The sequence below is a fragment of the Hyaena hyaena genome, unplaced genomic scaffold (genome assembly GCF_003009895.1).
Source record: "Hyaena hyaena isolate Hyena2069 unplaced genomic scaffold, ASM300989v1 scaffold_727, whole genome shotgun sequence".
NCBI classification, from domain to species: Eukaryota; Metazoa; Chordata; class Mammalia; order Carnivora; family Hyaenidae; genus Hyaena; species Hyaena hyaena.
In genome coordinates, this window is record NW_024081359.1 from 188,510 (window position 1) to 206,388 (window position 17,879).

At 36.6% G+C, this 17,879-nt stretch overlaps 1 long non-coding RNA gene across 1 annotated transcript; it reads right to left on the reverse strand.

Moving 5' to 3' along the window:
* Positions 1–6,901: 6,901 nt before the first annotated feature.
* Positions 6,902–15,999, reverse strand: LOC120220796. Its single transcript, XR_005525663.1, has 4 exons — positions 15,691–15,999; positions 15,483–15,602; positions 9,145–9,281; positions 6,902–6,987 (listed from the first exon to the last, which is right to left on the reverse strand). It is a non-coding gene; the product is annotated as an uncharacterized LOC120220796 (long non-coding RNA).
* Between the last annotated feature and the right edge of the window lie 1,880 nt (positions 16,000–17,879).

Sequence of the window (17,879 nt, forward strand, 5' to 3'; positions counted from 1 at the left end):
AAAGCCTAAGGAATAGGATGATTTAAAGCTTCAATTGTTTACACACCTCATCTGTGGCAATCTTTTAACCTGAGCCATTGTTTACAACGTGTTTTTAAGGTAGCTGTAGTACCATCTCTCACTAGTTAAAAACCCTCATCAAGCTACAAACCTACTTTCTTAGAAGACTCCTCTGTAGCAAACTGTTTGAAACCTCCCAAAGCGCCTTAATTTGTATTTTTTCAGCAGTTACGATGAATATTACTATTAGCCCAAATGTATCATTTTCTCTTTTCAATTTTGTTCAAGTTCATAGAGAGCAATCTATCAAGCCATAATTTTACAGAAATCACTCTTTCAGGTTTAAACGTGGTACACTGAATTTTAATAAGCTCCAGTTCCAAGTAACTTTTTTTGTTGTTATTCTAAGGAATCATTTCATGCAGGGAAAAAAAAAGGTCTGCTGTGCGGGAAAGCATGTTTTCTTAAGTATTTAATCGGACATTTCCATACCACAACACTTCGTAGACATGTTTTTTGCTTTGAAAACGTATCTTATCAGGGGTGGTTGGTGTAAAATTCTTGTCTGTTTTCTTACCTTTGAATTTGAGCTCTATTTATAAGGCTCAGCTAAATGATGTCTACAGCTAAGGAATTTCCTTAACTAGGGAGTTTTACATGAACACGATTAATAAAAAGTACCACAAGGCATCGAGCAGGCTGTCAATTCGGGCTTCCTGTACATTTTAACCTTAACAAAGTGCTCCCCTTCACAGAGAAGAAAAACACGTGACAAAGTGGTTACATATGAATCTGGTTTCTCCTTCTACTCTTTTCCCCTTGATATAATATCTTTTTAGAATAAACAAAAGAAGGTGAACTCTTCATTCCTTATTTGTATATGCAAGTGAAATGGGGTCTCTTTCACTATGGAAGGCACTGGCCTTTCTCACGTGCAAGAAACCACTACAAGCAACTTAGTTTAGACGAAACACAAATATTTAATCCTTGCATCTATATTTTGAAATATAACATGGCATTTTCCATGAATCTATGTGCGATGACATATTGCATAACATTACATAAGGTTTTCCCAAGCATTTTTATTCACGGATGAACGGTTTGCAGAAAATCACAACACTGTACTATACTTCTCCAGCAAGTTAATTTTCGCTTTCATGTGAATATACAATTTATGGAAAAAGAATAGTTATTTAGGCATGGCAGCACTTACCTGTTGCTGTGTGAAAATTCCTACCCTCAAAAGTGTGCTTTTACCTTAATGATTAGTGGGCTACACCAATGCCTGAAGATTTCTTATGAGCAGAACCTTCAATGTGCATCTTGGCGCAGGGCTTTTCCTTTATCGACAACAGAAAATTAAGCAGCATGACATAAAGTCAAGTCCAAAAGAACATTTTTATACATGCCTCGACTTTGGTTTTTTGGTAACTGTCCTATGTACACTGTCCTTTATTAAGATTCTTAATGAGGGTTCTGCCTCTATTTTTCTACCAAGAACGTCAACTATGGTTCGAAAGCAAATGTAAACTGTAACACAAGTGACGCACACTAAAAATAGCCCTATAAATCTGTTCATTTTGTTTAGATAGTCTCCAGAGTTGTAAAAAGTGGGACTGCTCTGCTTTATTTGTTTTGGAAAAACTAATTCTGCAGAGAATAGACCACTGATAATACTATATTACATTAGGGAAGATTTATTAAGACTGTCCCTGGATTTAAATTTAAAAAAAAAGAAATTTTCTCTTTCTTGTTTTCCAAATAATCTACGAGATCATTAACCGAGTAGACTCTACAGCGGCGAAGAAATCTGCCCATTTAGTCATTAGCACTAAGATTGTGAACAAGTCGTCATATTTATCTAAAATAAAATGAATTAAAATTTCAAATGTAATTCTCATTCCTATTAACCTGTCAAATATGTTGTTTCCAATGTTTCCAGTAACAGAGTAACAATATTTATTATCCACCATACCATGAGTTTTTAAAAATAACTCCAGGAGAACATTTTTAGAACATTTACAAGCTGAATAGACAACTTAAAAAAAAATCAGACATTTCTGTGTGAAAAATAGCTATTGTAATTCAGAGTGTTTGATGGAGGGTGTATTTTTAGGAAACCAAGTAATTTGAATTTGAGAAATTGAATGGTGGAGCAACATTGAGGAGGGGGCATGAGTCCTCTCCAGTGTTAAGGAGGTTTGAAAAAGTGGTTCATTTTTTCTCTTGAGAAAAAGTTGAGTGGGTTTAAACTCTTCCTTTTCCCCCTCCGCATGATGGTCAATAGGATTTCTTGGATTGTTCGGGTGGCTTTGCACATAAGCCAAGACTGATTGTGATCTAAAGCTTTCTTTTTGGATATCTTATCCCAACAGAGGCGTATATAAACAGACAAAATGGGCTAAAATCGGTGCAATCTGACCTTTTAAAAGAGAAGCAGCTCAAAAACGATACCAACTTTTGTTTTGAAGAAACAAGAAAAATTGTCATTTGACAGAGCCTTACATCTTAGTTCTTTTTTTTTTTCTTCCACATGGCCAAACTGTACACTAGAATTACTAAAATATGGGAGTTTCCAGGACTTCGGGCCTCCTTTTTTCCCCAGAGCCCTTCCCGCCGCACCCCCTCCAAGTTTAGAAAGAAAAAAGTGTTGCTATTCATGTGATAATTGTCAAAACCATGATAAGTGCCAAACAAGACAGTGCCAAGAAATCATTAGTTCACTATACATCTCGGATTTCTGTAACATTCAGTTAATGGGACAGATTTCATCAGACCTTTTTTTCTTGTAAATTTTTCTTGCTGTGTTTTTTCTTAAGCCATCTTTTAAAAGAGTTGTGTAAGCCAGACTTATAGTAATTCCGCATGACTTAAAATTAAATATTAAAAAAACCCCTGAACTATTGTTTTTGACTAATTCTTACATTCCATTCTCATTACATACATTTAAAAATGCCTAATTCAGAAAAACAAAACGCTGGCTGAAAAATTTACCAGCCCCGAATTACGGCTAAACATTGCATCTCAAGCATGTAAACTATGGAGGGAAGATAAAATAACCAACCCATCTTAAAATTTAAAAAACGCTGCTGATTCATATGGAAAAATAACCTCCAGAAAAATTTAAGAACTTTTTTTTCATGTAATCATGGTAGAGGCCAATGCAAAATCTTTTACATAAATGAATTCCATCTAATGCTTCAGATACATACAGTTTCATTGTATCTTTCTAAATATTTCATTGAAAAATATCACCATGAGAAGAGCAAATATTACGGTGAGAATACCCAAGCGGGATTTTGAAAAGTGAAGGAAAAGGAATAGTACAATTTTTTGTTTGTAAACCCATTGACATAAATAGTCTGACCTGTCACAAATTACCTTTTGAGCTACCGTATGTTATGTATAGACCAGTCAAAACTGATAACATTTTGCTTTCATCAGTTTCGTGTTATAATTCTGAAACCCTGAAATGTTTATTGTAGTGAGATAATACAATGTATGTAGATAGCAGACATTCCCTCGACATGTTTACTCGAGTAGGGATTCATGAGTGGAAAACTGTTTGGGCTCAAGAACAGGGTTATTGCTTCTAAAAGGCAGCTCATGGGTTGTTTAATAGTATTTTAAATGTCTGCTAATGAGAGTCACAAAAAAGCACAGAAGAGTAGAGAATTGGTTCCAGAGGCGATCACACAGTAGTCAAGAAGATTAACATGCCACTAGGGGACAGCAGAAAGTCACAGAATGAGGTAGTGCCAGAGAGACCAGAACAAAAGGCTTTTCTTTGTCGAGAGAGAGAGAGAGAGAGAGAGAGAGAGAGAGAGAGAGATACACTAAGATGTATTTCCAAACCAAAATCTTTTACAAGTGAAGTGTTTGTAACTATATTTCTTAAAAGCAGTAAAAAATATTTGCAGGGATCTATTTTTAGATTGCTAAGATCTGTGTACCAGAATGTTATAAAATATACATAACTATCATCTTGGCAAAATAAATTCAAATATGGACTGTTCTATTTTCTGTATTTGAGAGTGAAGGAAACTTTCAAACATTAGAAAAAAATAGCCCATTACAAAGCACATTAGACCAAACCTATCAATGACAAAACACAGCTGTGAAATATTGAAATCTGCTCAACAAAGCTAAACATAAGCAGAATCCATTCCATTTTCAAAAAGGTAGAGGGACCATTTGAAGAAATAAAAGTCACTAGAAAATTGATCAAGCTAACCAAGGAATCTAGAAATCCAGCTAATTACCCAGAGCCACGATATAATATATTTGGAATCTTTAAACACAATTTCGATTATTGGTTTAGGTTGTAACGGAGTTCAGGGGGGACTGGAAAATTCAACCTCCGCAATGGCTTTAAAAGCTGATGCATATTCTTTAACAACTCAACTTGCTGAAATAGTCATTTACAAACCTCAGTGTCACTTTAAGTGCAGCGGATTCTGCAATCCCAGGTGATATACCTGTAATGCAACATTCTTATCAAATGACAACCAATCTTAGATTCTAAATTTTTTAATTCATGGATCACATTTGTTTGTTTGCTCTGCATAATACCTAGATCACTGTCTACTCAGTTACTTCTCTTGTGATAAGGAAGGTTGATGAACTTTGCAATCCTTTTTTTTTTCTGGATTATAATATTGCTTTTTACATTCTGTGCATTTTTATTCTTGTTTCCTGTGTTACATATGTACCACCATTTACTTAGCACACAATCACAATTTTCCCATTTCATGAGATCAAAAGGGTGGCTAAGATTTGAGAAGTTCCTTAGCCCATTTCCCCATTACTTTTTGTTTTTTATAAAACTGGGCATAAAATATGGCAAATCTGTTTGTGAGTTCTATTTTTAATATTCAAGGACATCAATCTAACAGAATTTTTAAAAAATTACTAGCGGCTGGTATATATTGCACACATGAATACTTAGAATTCTTCCCCCCAACCAAAACAAAATTTTGATGAGAATTGTACATTTATTCCAAATACATGCCATACCCTCACATTTCATGGTTTGTCTTTACCTGTTTTATGTCCTTTTTTTTTTTTCTGCAATGTATTTTCCCTTCTCATCAAGTATTCTAAGTCTTACAACACTTCTACAATTTGGTATTTCTTTTATCCCAGTTGGCCTTTATCCCTAGACCACAATTCTTCATTCTTTGTCTCTTTTCTTCTATAGGTTCCCGTTTTATAGATTGTACTCTTTCTTTTTCATTCTGCAATTTGGACTAACTCCAAAAAATAATAATAATTCCCTCAATACATTCTAAAGCCTGAGGATCCTCTCTCTGCACTTCCCCTGATCTTCCTAACACCTTGCTTAAATCCCATCTACTGCATTTAAGACCCTGCTGTCTTGTACTCTCCTCAAAGGAAACAGAGGCCAGCTGTTCACCTCTACCTGCAAAGGACTGTGTTCCTTCATGAACTTGAAAACTGCTATTAATTCCCTCCAAGTCTTTTCTTCTCCTGACTAAACAAGGCCAGTTCTTTTACTCTTGTTTCATTGGGACTGTTTCCCCACCATTTAGTTATTTTGCTGCTTCCTCGGGACCTACTCCAAATTTTGCACATTCACTTAAGTAGCAGGTTCCTAAAACGCAGTATGATAACAAGGAACTGATTAATAATGCATATAATGTGGATGACTATTTATGTTCCGTAAATTCTTTGCTGACAGTCTATCAGTATTTTGTCTTTGAACAATGGGTTTCTGTTTTCAACCCCTAAAATTAGCTTGTGATCCATTGTGGCCTCCTGGATCTTTTTTCTTACCGTGATCGAACAAACCTTTTCTTTTTTTAGACTTGAAGTTTATTTTATTCCCTCCCCCAGTTCATCATCATCAGTTCTTTTACCAAGAACACTGGCTCTATTTTTTCTACTTGCTTATCTAACTATTCTTTCTTCCTTCGGTTGTTCTCTGTTGCTTAAATTCAGATCACAATATCTTGGAGAGGTATTGAAATCCCAACAATAATTCTGTGTCTATTTGGCTTCCTTAAGCACACTCTTAATAAATAAGATTAGTGAGTTTTGAAGAAGGAACTATATCTGGAAAAGATTAACATTGCATTAAAAGCTAGATAATTTTTCCTTTCAGACAGGAAAACTTGGTTCATGTGGCATGTGTGAAAGAAAGGGGGAGAGTTGAGCGGGTGTTTGTGTGTAAGTGTGTAAGAAAGCATAAGTTAACTTGTACAATACTGGAGCATTTGGCCTTCACCCTATTCTTACCTCAGAAAAGACCTGAGACTGTGATTTTCCTCACAACTGCACACTCTGTCATGTCTAATACTTTATCTGTCTACATAGAGAGATAGAGAAGACAGATATGAATAAAATCATATCTAATCTCCCCCATCCCTAACACTGGTGAATTACAGTTATCCTTCAGCATGTTCACCTTGTAGAGGAGGTTATTACACTTAGAAATTATATTAAGTTTTCCGTCCAAAGAGAAAAGCTATGGAATAATTCTGCAAATTCTGAGTGCGTCCCATTGTGGGCCATTGATGACTAAAATGATCAGTGATAACAATGAAAAGAGGAGAGAGAAAAGTAAAAATTACTATGTGATCCCATCATTGCCCAAATATTGTACTGTGAGAGGGAAGAAAGAAATTGCAAAATTATGTAGATTCAATGGAAAATTACAATTTACTCAGCCGATTTTCAATAGCAGGCATCCAACATAAAAGAATAGCCCTATGGTGCACCAAATGATCATTATTTCTTTGTGCTATATCACAAACTTAAAAAAAAAGAGATCACAACAAATATGAAACCACTTATACCAAATTATCCATTCATCTCCAAACTACCCTTTACCCCGCAAAAGATGGAGGGCAAGAAATAAATGAAAAAATATAAACCCTCAACATTTTATTCTCACTCTGGCATTAGGAGACATTTCAGCATAGACAGTCCAGGACTCTATTATTTCCAGCACCTTCATGCAAGTTGCTGAAATTACAAAGAAGAGTTTACTCTATTTAACGTCTGTCTAATGCACATGAGCCCTTTTATTGTTTCTTAAACTTTTGAGTTAACTTCACGAAGAAAATATTACCTTCAAGTAAGAGGACAAAAGTCAAGGTCTACTTCTGCTTATATCGTTTCAAATTACAAAAAATCAAAAGCCAAATAAATAAAACCTTGGGGACAGTACTATAGCTGTCATTTGGCACATGGTGAATCTAGCCAGACTGTTTACTTACATAGGAGTCTTATCTGGAGGTCAGAAGTGTAATCAAAAACTAACGAAATACAAAAGGAAACCAGTGAAAGATAAAATAATCCAATCTCAACGTCTCCTACTTAACCCATTTATGGTTTTTGCTTGAGGACTTTTAAAACGATTATTTCTCTGGAAATAATTGGAGCATTAGAAATAAAACTCTATGTAAAATCTCCCTAATGAACTTTCTGGAATATTTAAAAGCGGAAAGAAATGTACAAGCACACTGGAGCTTGACTGCAATGGTCAGGGCACACAGCTTCCTAACAGGGTTGTTTCCATGTGATGTGTGCCGAAGACTGGTGAGTCGGAGGCTCTCATTCATTGTCCCTTGAATGAACAGATGAACAGACACCTTGACTGAAAAACAGGGACTTGACTAGTTTTGTTTCCCTTTCACTGTCTAGGACTTTCCCTTCTGATGAGCTTCCTGAATATCATCTCATTTTTCTCTGAAATTCTAATTCTCCCTTTTTTTCCTCCTCTCTCTCTCTCTCCATGTTCAGTAAATCTCACTTCTATGTAACAAATTATATTTATTATAATAAATTATTTTTATATTTTGCCTTTGTGATGCCCCTTCCTTATTTTCCCATCACTAAATCATTTCTATCTTTCTCCTTATGTCTTTTCTCCTTCAGGCCCTCTCTGTCCCCTCCAGCTTTTTCTCTTACTCTGTCACCTCAGAGTGCGGCTGAATGTACTACTCTTTTTTTCCCTGTCACTCCGTGCACAGTTCAGGAGCAAATCTCTTTTTCACATCACCTCCCATGTGGTCCGTGTGCACATTTGGGAAGGCTGGCTAATGCACTGGGCCAGCATTGGGGAAAGGGGACATTAGACCCCCCCCCCAAAAAAGAATGCAGAATGTCTCAGGAAGAGTAGATTTTTCAAAATATTTTATGTTAATGGAGAGCACCAGCAGATGCCAAAATTAAAAGGTAATATCCATAAAATATGATCCCTCTATGTTTCAAACACACTGCCATTATGTCCTGCAGGTGTTCTTCAAGACCAAGTTGAAGCACATTCATTTAAAAGATCTCTTGCTATTTTATTTTTACTTTTCATTTCCCGCAAGGTTTTAAGTGAATTCGTTAGCACAATTCACTACAAAGAAGATAGATACATTTGTCTACTAAATCTGAATACTTTGGTTTGGCTCCAACAAAATACACTGTAACAAGTCTGCTCTTGGTGGAGACACAGTTTAAGTAACCTATTGTGCATTTCATTTGTAAATAATTTATTATGGAGTACAAATGACCACACTTTCTAACCTGTCAATATCAACAGGAGGCAGAACTTGCCATAAAGGTTCACCATTAGCCCCACTAAATTTTTGTCAAGACTGTACAAAAACTTAGTATTTAATTTTGCTCATATCACTGAACATCTCTGACATCTACCTCACTGCAATGATCTGCAAAACTGAATTGAGTCTTCCCATTCTGGTGATAGGAAAAATGTTTTATTTCCCCAAATGTAACAATCTGAGAAACTGAGTAACTGTGAATACACTTTTAAAGCCCAACTCTAAAAGAAATAATGAGCATTTATATGTGTATTCAGCAATGGCTATGATGCCCCCCCACCCCCCAAAAAAAAATCTCTGATGGGTTTTCAATCTTTGGATCTCCGCATTGCAGCCTAGGAGACTAAAGAACAATAGATGGGTTTCATATAGCACCTGATTGATATTTCCAGGGTGTGAAAGCCTCCACTGGCAGATTAGGCTGATATTGCATATTCAAACACATACAATGATATATTTGTCATTGCTATTGACCTTTATCTCTCCAGTTTCCTGACAACCTTCTACAGTTATTGACATTACAAATACCAGCAACAACGTGCAGGGCAAAGTATAACCTTTCATTTACCTTCATGTCCCTCAAATGACTCGTGTAGGTAGTTTCAACAAAAGCGGCAAACAATGATACTGTTGATTTTTTTTCCTTAACTTGCTAAAATGTTTTCCATTTTCCTCTTGTTCTCAGAAAATCATGCCAATAACTCTCTACAAAGGAAACGATTTCAAATGAATACAGGTAATTAGAAGTGTCAAGAAATCAGCAAAGTAGGGTGTCTGCCATCATTTCTGTGGAAAGAGTGCCAGATTCCCTTTAAAAAGGTCTTTGTCATTTTTTAATAGAAGGTAATTAACGTAGACTACAGTAGAATGTACAGGATCCCAGTTGCTTGTCTTTCTTGCCATAGAAATGGGACCATAAAGATGTTTTGATATCTAGAAACAATCTTCTGAGGTTATTTTTAAATGACTTTTAATTACAAAAGTAGTCCTTTTCAGTCTTTCCATCTTCAAAGAAAAAGGATTTAGAAAGGGCATATTTATTAGGAGACAAAAGAAAGAAAGTTTCACAAGGAAAAATTATCTAGAAAACGAAACAACAGAATTTTACAAAGCTGACAAGAGTTGAGGATGCGATAAATTAGCCTATATTTCAGATGTTTCCAACAGTAAGAGAAATAATGCGTAACGTCCTACAGAAGGTAATTACACACTTTCGATACTGTAATACCTTGTACTGAATGAGATCTTTGTTTTCTCTAAACTGACTCGTTGGCTCTATTAAAACGACCCCTGAGTGAGATCAGTAGTAAATGTCTCATGGGTATTTACCAAACAGGAGAATTTTTAGGACCATTCCCATTCTTTTGGGGATGAGGATGACATTTAGCTGAATTTTGAGATTATCTGAAAGGTCACAATTTTCTATTATATGCTGTACAAACTGAATAATCCTTCCCAGTTTATGTTTAACGTTTGTTTGCATATGAAAGCATGCTCATTTCGCCTCTTGGTTGTCAAGAAACGGCGATGATCCCTCATTTAAGATTTTGTTAGTTGAGGAATGCAAAAAAAGTCGCAGTTACAAAAAAATATACGTTAAAACTGAAGTTTCGAATGAAAACAATGAGGTTGTTTCAATACTGATGATTCTAACAGCGAAATACTAGATTAATTTGGGATTATGGTAGAGCTACACATAAGCACTAATAAATACAATCATTATTATCTATTACTGAGAATAAGATGGACTGGAGACAAAATATAGCCACTCTCCCATAATAAATTTTTTTCAGTGCAACAAGTGGAAAAAGATCCTATTCTTTTCTTAAACCTCTGTCCTGAGATTATCCTTCTTCATGGAATCCACACCATGCATCAAGCCAACAAATGAAAAACACTAAACTACAATGTATGTGCTAATCACATTTTATTCTATGTACCTAAATATGGTTCTATGTACCGATATATGGTTCTAGGAATCATTATTTAGTATATTTTTGTTTATATATCAGTCAAATCAAATTTTCACACTGGATGAATCTGGTTATCTGGAGGAGATGGGCATTTAACTAAAGTCTGGCATTAAAGTAATGTTTAAAGGATAGTGCCGACTATCACAGTATCATTTACGATAGATATTCCCCCAAAGGTAGAAGTGGCAAAGTAATCATTAAGACAGAGTCTGGGAAAAGTGGCCTGGTTGATAATGTTCCAGTTGATCAAGACCCAGGCAATGTTCATAAGTGATGAACCCGAGCTTTAACTCCCCTGGAAAAAAATCAGATATTATTTTAATTATGAAGAGAAAGCATATTTCAGATGCTGAGGTGAATCCACAGGGTTCACCTGTGGGAAACATAGTCAAGAACATAGAACATAGGCAGAAGATGGGCAGAGAAGGTGGAAAAGAGTGTGGGGTCTGAGAAGCACTTCAGCATCAAGGAAGAGAAAGCTGGACTTCAAGGACCCAAACTCAGCCAATAGTTCTTTCTTATTTATTTGCCTCTTCTTTTAGCCCCAAGACAGTGAGTGGTCAGGAAAATAAGATTTCTATGGCAGGATTATTTCACACTGTGCTGTCTCATCTTCTAAATCATATAATCTAAGCTAAGAGCCCTAACTCAATGCTTTCTCAGAGCCCATACCGTAAAATCCTTCCTAGAATCAAAGGCACTTGGACAGTCATTTGAAAGACCATATTCTAAGTATAATGGTAAGATATGTCTTACCCCATTCCTTCCTTTCTTACTTGTAAACAAAAAAAACTATTAGGATGTGTCACATTATTGCCCTCTGCCAAAGCCAATGAAGACCAGTAATTTCTTCTACTACGTACGGCTTAAAAAGCAGACAAACTGATCAGTTAATTGTTACTGAAAAATAATAAGAAAATTTTAGCCATGCTAAAACCAAAGATTACTGGTTTGAGGATGCCTGGGTGGCTCATTCAGTTAAGCCAGGTCTCTTGATTTCAGCTCAGGTCATGATCTTGCAGTTTGTGAGTTTTAGCCCCTCATCTACCTGTGCTGACAGTAAGATGCCTGGTTGAGATTCTCTCTCTGCCCTTCCCCTGCTCTCTCTTAAAATAAATAAATAAACTTAAAAACTAAAAAGAGTTCAGTTTCAAAAAAGAAAAAAGATTATTGGCGTCATTTCTTACTTTTCAAATATGTCATTTCAGGAAGGGCTGATATTCAGCCAGGAGGTAATAGAACAGGCCATGTTGGCTGTTAAAATAGTGAAATACTGCTATTTGTAGTCACAAAACACTACCTGTTCTTACCCCCCGAGGACTAACTATTTTCTATCACCCTGGCTTCTCATTGCCAGAATACCCACCACCAAGCTCATTCAAGTAATGCCTGCCTACTTCGGCAATATGACTGATGTCTTTTCTTATTGGCTTGTGCCTTTACCACACCAGTTGTTAGAAATTCTATAATTATCCCTGATTCTAGCTTCTCCTTCCATGAAATGGGTTAATTTATTAAAACTCTTGGGTATATATTTTGCATCTGGTACACTTACTCTATAGAAATCACATTTATCTTTTCATGGCTAATTCAGCTGATTGATAAAATCTACACTTCAATTTTCCAGTCACATTGTATCTTCTGCACTACTTATGTTTGTCCATGTATTTGAGCAGGGTCAAAGATATTTTAGAGATTAGCTTTAGCCCAGTCCGGATGCGCATCTGTGGCCCTTCTCTGCACAGAGGTAGGATGACACTCTATTTGAATGAGAAGGTTTATCAGGCTCATTAATTTTCATAATAGAATACCAGCTTTACCACCCGCGAGTCAGATATCTAAAATATACAGCTCTCACTTCAACAATCAGCAATTCAAACATTATTGTGAGTCTATTATGGACCAGGCAATTGGCAACATATAAAATTCATGCTTACAGCACATGGAATTCAATTTTTAAATGAGTTCCATCTAACTTCTGCCAAAGCATGGTCAAGACAATCAATATTTGAAAACATCTAAAAAAATATATTGACTATCCATATTTCTCAGACTACCTGAATTCTATTCCAGAATCTACTTTAAACAATAGAAAAGAGTGGAACTGGATTGTATGAATTGGGCACTCTATAAAAATGCTCTTATTAAATTAGCTAGTGTTATTGGAATTCAATACAAGAGATAGTACAATGAAAACCTTTTTTTGCGTTTGCATCTTCCCTAAATTAATTATCCAGCATGTTACTCAATCTCACTCTTCAATGTATGTCTCTAATCCAGACCAGTCAGAACCCACTTTTCTAATGACATCTTTGATATCTATTGCCACAGTGCCTCAGTGACACCAGAAATTCAACATACCTAAGACCCAGCTGGTTATTTCCCTTCCAACTGGTGGTCTTTCAGAGATTCCTTATCTCAATATCTTTATGCATCTAGAAGGGACAAGTTTGAAAATTGGGAGTAATCCTTGACTCACCTTCTCCCTCATGTTAAAATGATTATCAAAGCTGGTTAATTTAATTTACTGCATCTCTCTCAAATCTCTCTACTTCTCACCATCTCCACACTATCATCTTTCACCCAGCCACCATAACAGCCACCTACACGGCCCTCTGCTTCCACTCCAAATACTCTCTGGTCTATACTATGGGGTAATGTTTTCCAAATGCAAATCTGATGGTCTTCTTCCTCTGCTCAGAAATCTTCAAAGATCTCATGCCTCTCTGGCCTACAAATTCTGCTCGAGCGGCCCCAGGGTGTGCAGATCTCCACTACCTCCTCATGCCAATCCCCTCTCCTTTTGCCACCGAGAGTGCAGCCACATTGCCTGTACTGTAATTCCTCAACCCTCTGTTCTACCACCAAGCCTTTGAACACGCTGTTCCCTTTGTCTCCTCTCACCCCTTCCCCCAGATCATTGCCTCTCGAACTTTACTGCTCAAAGGATCTTGTTCAAATGGATCTTGTTAAAACAGAAGCAGATTCTGAGTAACTAGGTCCAGGTTGGAGTGCGAGATTCTGCATCTCTAAGCAGCTCCAAGCTGGTGCCGGTGCTGCTGGTCTGTGGGCAGCAACTTGAAAGTAAGGATGTGAATAGGTTCTGCTTATCCTTGAGATTTCAGCTCTAACATCACTTCTTCAGGGAAACCTCTCCTAAAACCCAAGTCTAGGTCATATTCTTTTGTTATAGAACTGTGCTTCTTTCCACATGGCAATGATCCTGCTTTGTAATTGCAAACTAATGTAAGGACCCATGGCCGTTTTCTCCACGACTGTACTCTCCATAAGGGCAGAAAACTATTTTGCTCACCACTGAGTCCCCAGTGACAGGCGTAATACGGAGCCATGAAAGGCATTCAACAAATAGTTGCTGAATGAATAAATAAAGGAGAGAATAAAGGATTCATGTTATAAATTGTCAGAATTTAGTATCAGAACAAAGTTTGCCCCTTCTGAGGAATGTGTAAATATTTTCTTGTTTTAAATGAAAGCCATATAACCCATCACATTTTCCTTTTTTGCCTTGTCTGTACAGAGCACTCCTAAATTACTATTATATTGCAGTAATCAGTTTAGTGCAGGTTTAGTTTTTAATTATAATAATTTCCCCTCCATTTTACTATGTAAAACCTCTTGTTTTACCCCGATTTGTAACTGTCTTGTATATTGGTGTTTTATGGAGGGCTGCATCAACTCCTTTTTGGAAGCAGTAAGTAAAAGCTACATTAAAAGTTATAAGTGAGTAGATATACTTGATACATTTGTAGGTATTGACAGTAGATAAAGAACTCAAAGTCCGGAGGCCGGCAGTTGGTATCTGAATCCTGGCTTCCTGAATTAATAGCAGCGTGGCTTGGATAAGTTACTTAGAATTAGGTATTTAATTGTTATTATTTCTATCGCTGTTAAGAGGCACAGTCAGCAGATGGAAAAATAGTCCCACGTTGAGTTGCCACTAATTTCAGATCATAAAATTTAGACTACTGCATAAACCAAAACTTCGAAGATGTACAGTAGGCATAAAATTGGGGCAGCCATCAGTGAGAATCTATAAAGGTGGTTATGATCCTAAGGAAAGGCTCGAGGTCTCTATGAAGATAGAATAACAGTGCCTCATGTTCAAATAACATTAGACACAGTGTGATTAATTGATTTGAACATAGTCATAAAGCCAGACAGTGGTGAAAGTACACATCTGTCAACACAGAACCCAGAACTAATTCCTTTTCCATAACTTTTGATTCTTTAATGATAGCATGATACCCAGCATTAAATACTTAGATATCAAGAAGAGCATTTTAAATGTTGAAAGTAAACTTTATGGCATAATAAATAAAGTTGGACAAATCATATTGAATATACTTGTCCACAAACTGAAGACGCCATAAAAGGCTCATATGATATACTGCAATTGAATAGAAATGTCGCCCTCAGGGAAGCTTCTATTTAAAAAAATTCAGTGTGTCCTGTATTCCCTATGTGTAAAAAGTACTTAAGCTTAACTGCAACTTAAAAGTTAATTGATAATCAATATAAAATGTAACATCAAGGGCAAAACTCAGCTTCTAAATGAATATATAGGGACATCTCATTATCTTCATATTGGGGCCAGGTGAGAGCCACTGAGAATAAAAGTGAGGTTGGGTATAAGGACAGCATTTTATAAAGGCCCCGCATAAGGTTGTAAATGGATTTATTTCAAGTAGCCCATAGGACATCCAGGAAGAGAAGTTTAAAAGAAAGGAAAAGAAGGGGAGTGAAAAAGTATCTCTTCCCCATCTATGAACCAATGTTAATTCAGCGGCAGGGCAACCGGGTTTCCGTGTACATTTTCGTTCCAGCGATACCAGATGAAAAAGAAGCAAGTGCTTCACAGCAAAATCTCAAAGTAGTCAGAAAGTCTCCTGTGGTATCAAGGAGTTTGTCTCACCTTATAGTTTTCAGCTTTACATCTGTAATTCATGAGTCTCCAAATGGTATGCAAAAGAGACTTTTTAGGAGAGAGGGAAAAAATGTTGATTTTAGTCTGAGAATGTATCAAACCCCAAACCTGAAATTAAAATTCAGAATAATTTATACTCAGAAGTAAAGAGGTAATGAAGCCCCCTATGAGATGAAATCAACCAAGTTTCACTTACCTTCAATAAATGCAGGACAGCCCGAAAGGTATTTAGTGGAGTTCAAATGTTTTCGGTCATTATCTTTCTGTCCCCTGTTGAACCTCTTCAGCAAACATTCAGTGAGATAATTGGGACTTTTCCTTTCATCCAGTGTTTTAAGATTTCTAAGTTGTGTATGTATAGACCTGTTCTTTTAAAGCTCAATTCCATTCAAATCAGTAGAAGAAACAAGTTCTCTCTTGTGTGATGGAACTTTTAAAAACATGCATATTTCTTTTACAAACACTCACAGTACTGCAAACCAGAAGAATTCCATACAAAAGAAAAATTTCCTGTGGAAAGAGGGGGGAAAAATAGAGCTAATTTCTGGCTTTAAAAAAATGGCATGTCACCTTCCAAAAAAAATGCATAGCTGTGGAAAAAGAAAATGCAACATTCTAAGGGCTGAAGTGTAAGAAAACCCTCTGTCACGAAAACATCCAAATATCTTTTGAACTATTTACACCATATGTGTCCCAATAAGGCTCTTTTCTGATTAAATAATGACAAGTAAGTGGAACCAAAGATGGCTTCAAAGACCCTTGAATCTTTACACAGCTTTTTGTAATTTTGCAAGTGTGAAATTTAGCTATCATTAAACAAGTGTTCTAAAGCATAATTTTCTCGGTCTGTGAAAAATGTCTAGGAAGATGATACCATACCCATAGTAGGCACTCGAAAATTACAAACACGTAAATTAATAACAAGTGAATGCTTAGGAAAGCAATCCTTGTACAATGTACACATCATTTCTAAAATTCGGAGCGCAGATTTAATTAGGTGAAAACAGTAATTGTGAACCTCACGTGGACAACTACCTCTTAAGCAAAATTAGATGGGAGCTAACAGGGTACAACAATGGGTTAATGGCCAAACACATGGGGAACACACAAGAAGGGGGAGACTGTACAGTCATTCAAATTCTGAAAGGCTTGTGGGGAGGTGGGAAAATATTTAGTAAAATGTCAAGTGTGAAAAAGCAGGGAAAAATTAACATATGCTGTAAAATACGAACATTTTCATACTTAAAGAAAAGAACGTAGGATTAAAACGGGCAACAAGTTTTGATAGTGGATATCTTTACACAAAGGGATTATAAATGTTAGCTTTTAACTTTAGATGAAAATACCCTTCAATGAGCTGTAAGAGCAAAGAAGAGGAAGTACGGGTGAGAGAAAAGGACATCATATGTTGAAATAACAGTGGGGAAAATAAATCAAAAACTCCAGGGACACTTTAGATACCCAAAACTTTAGGTTTCTACTCCATAATCACCTTCGAAAGCCAGTCACCAAGACACTTCACTTGAATATAGAAGAATGTAACGGCCCAGCCTTTGGTATCATAGAATTTCAGGAACTGATGGGGCTTAAAAGGGCCATCCTGTATGGCAGTTGATTTGATGCTTGCTGTCCCAGGGTCAGCATCACTGTCAAACAAATGCCTGGCTCTAGACACTCTTCTAGGGAACTTGCTACCTCCTATGGCCAACTTGACCGCCAGAATGTATTTTCCCTCTTGGTATCTTCAGGGTAGCAACCACTTTAGCTTGATGAAAAGGAAATAGACTAGCCAGGACACTGTTGGTGGCAATGGGGAAAAAACTCAAACTGGCTTAACCCAATGACCAAAATAGAGACATATATGGAGAGTTCCAGGGGTATAGCTGGCTCATGTTCAGCTGGATCCAGGACCTCAAATGTTAAAATCAGGGTTCAAACTCATACTATCATTTGGTTCTGCTTCCTTCGGCTTCGGCTTCATCGTCAGGCAATCCAGCTCTTCAGTTTTGGTGCTAAGATGGCTTCAGTAGCTCCCACGCCCCACATCTCCCCTCTCAGCAAGCCTCTTAGCACACACATGTATACACATGCACACATTTTTTTTTCCCAATCGTTATTAAAAAATAAAAATTCTGAACCTGAACATTACTGTGCTGTATTGAGCCTCATAACCTGCTTGAACCGATCTCTGTAGTCAAGGGTATGAAATCCATTATGTTGATTCCTTTACAAAATGAACATACTCTAAGAACCGAGTGCAAGGCCAGTTCCAGAGAACCTGTATGAAGTAAGAAACCAGAGGATGGGGTTGTTCTAAATGAATGTCAGGGAAGAAGGCACACGAGATACTAGATGACAGATGGATGGATGGATGGATGGATGGAT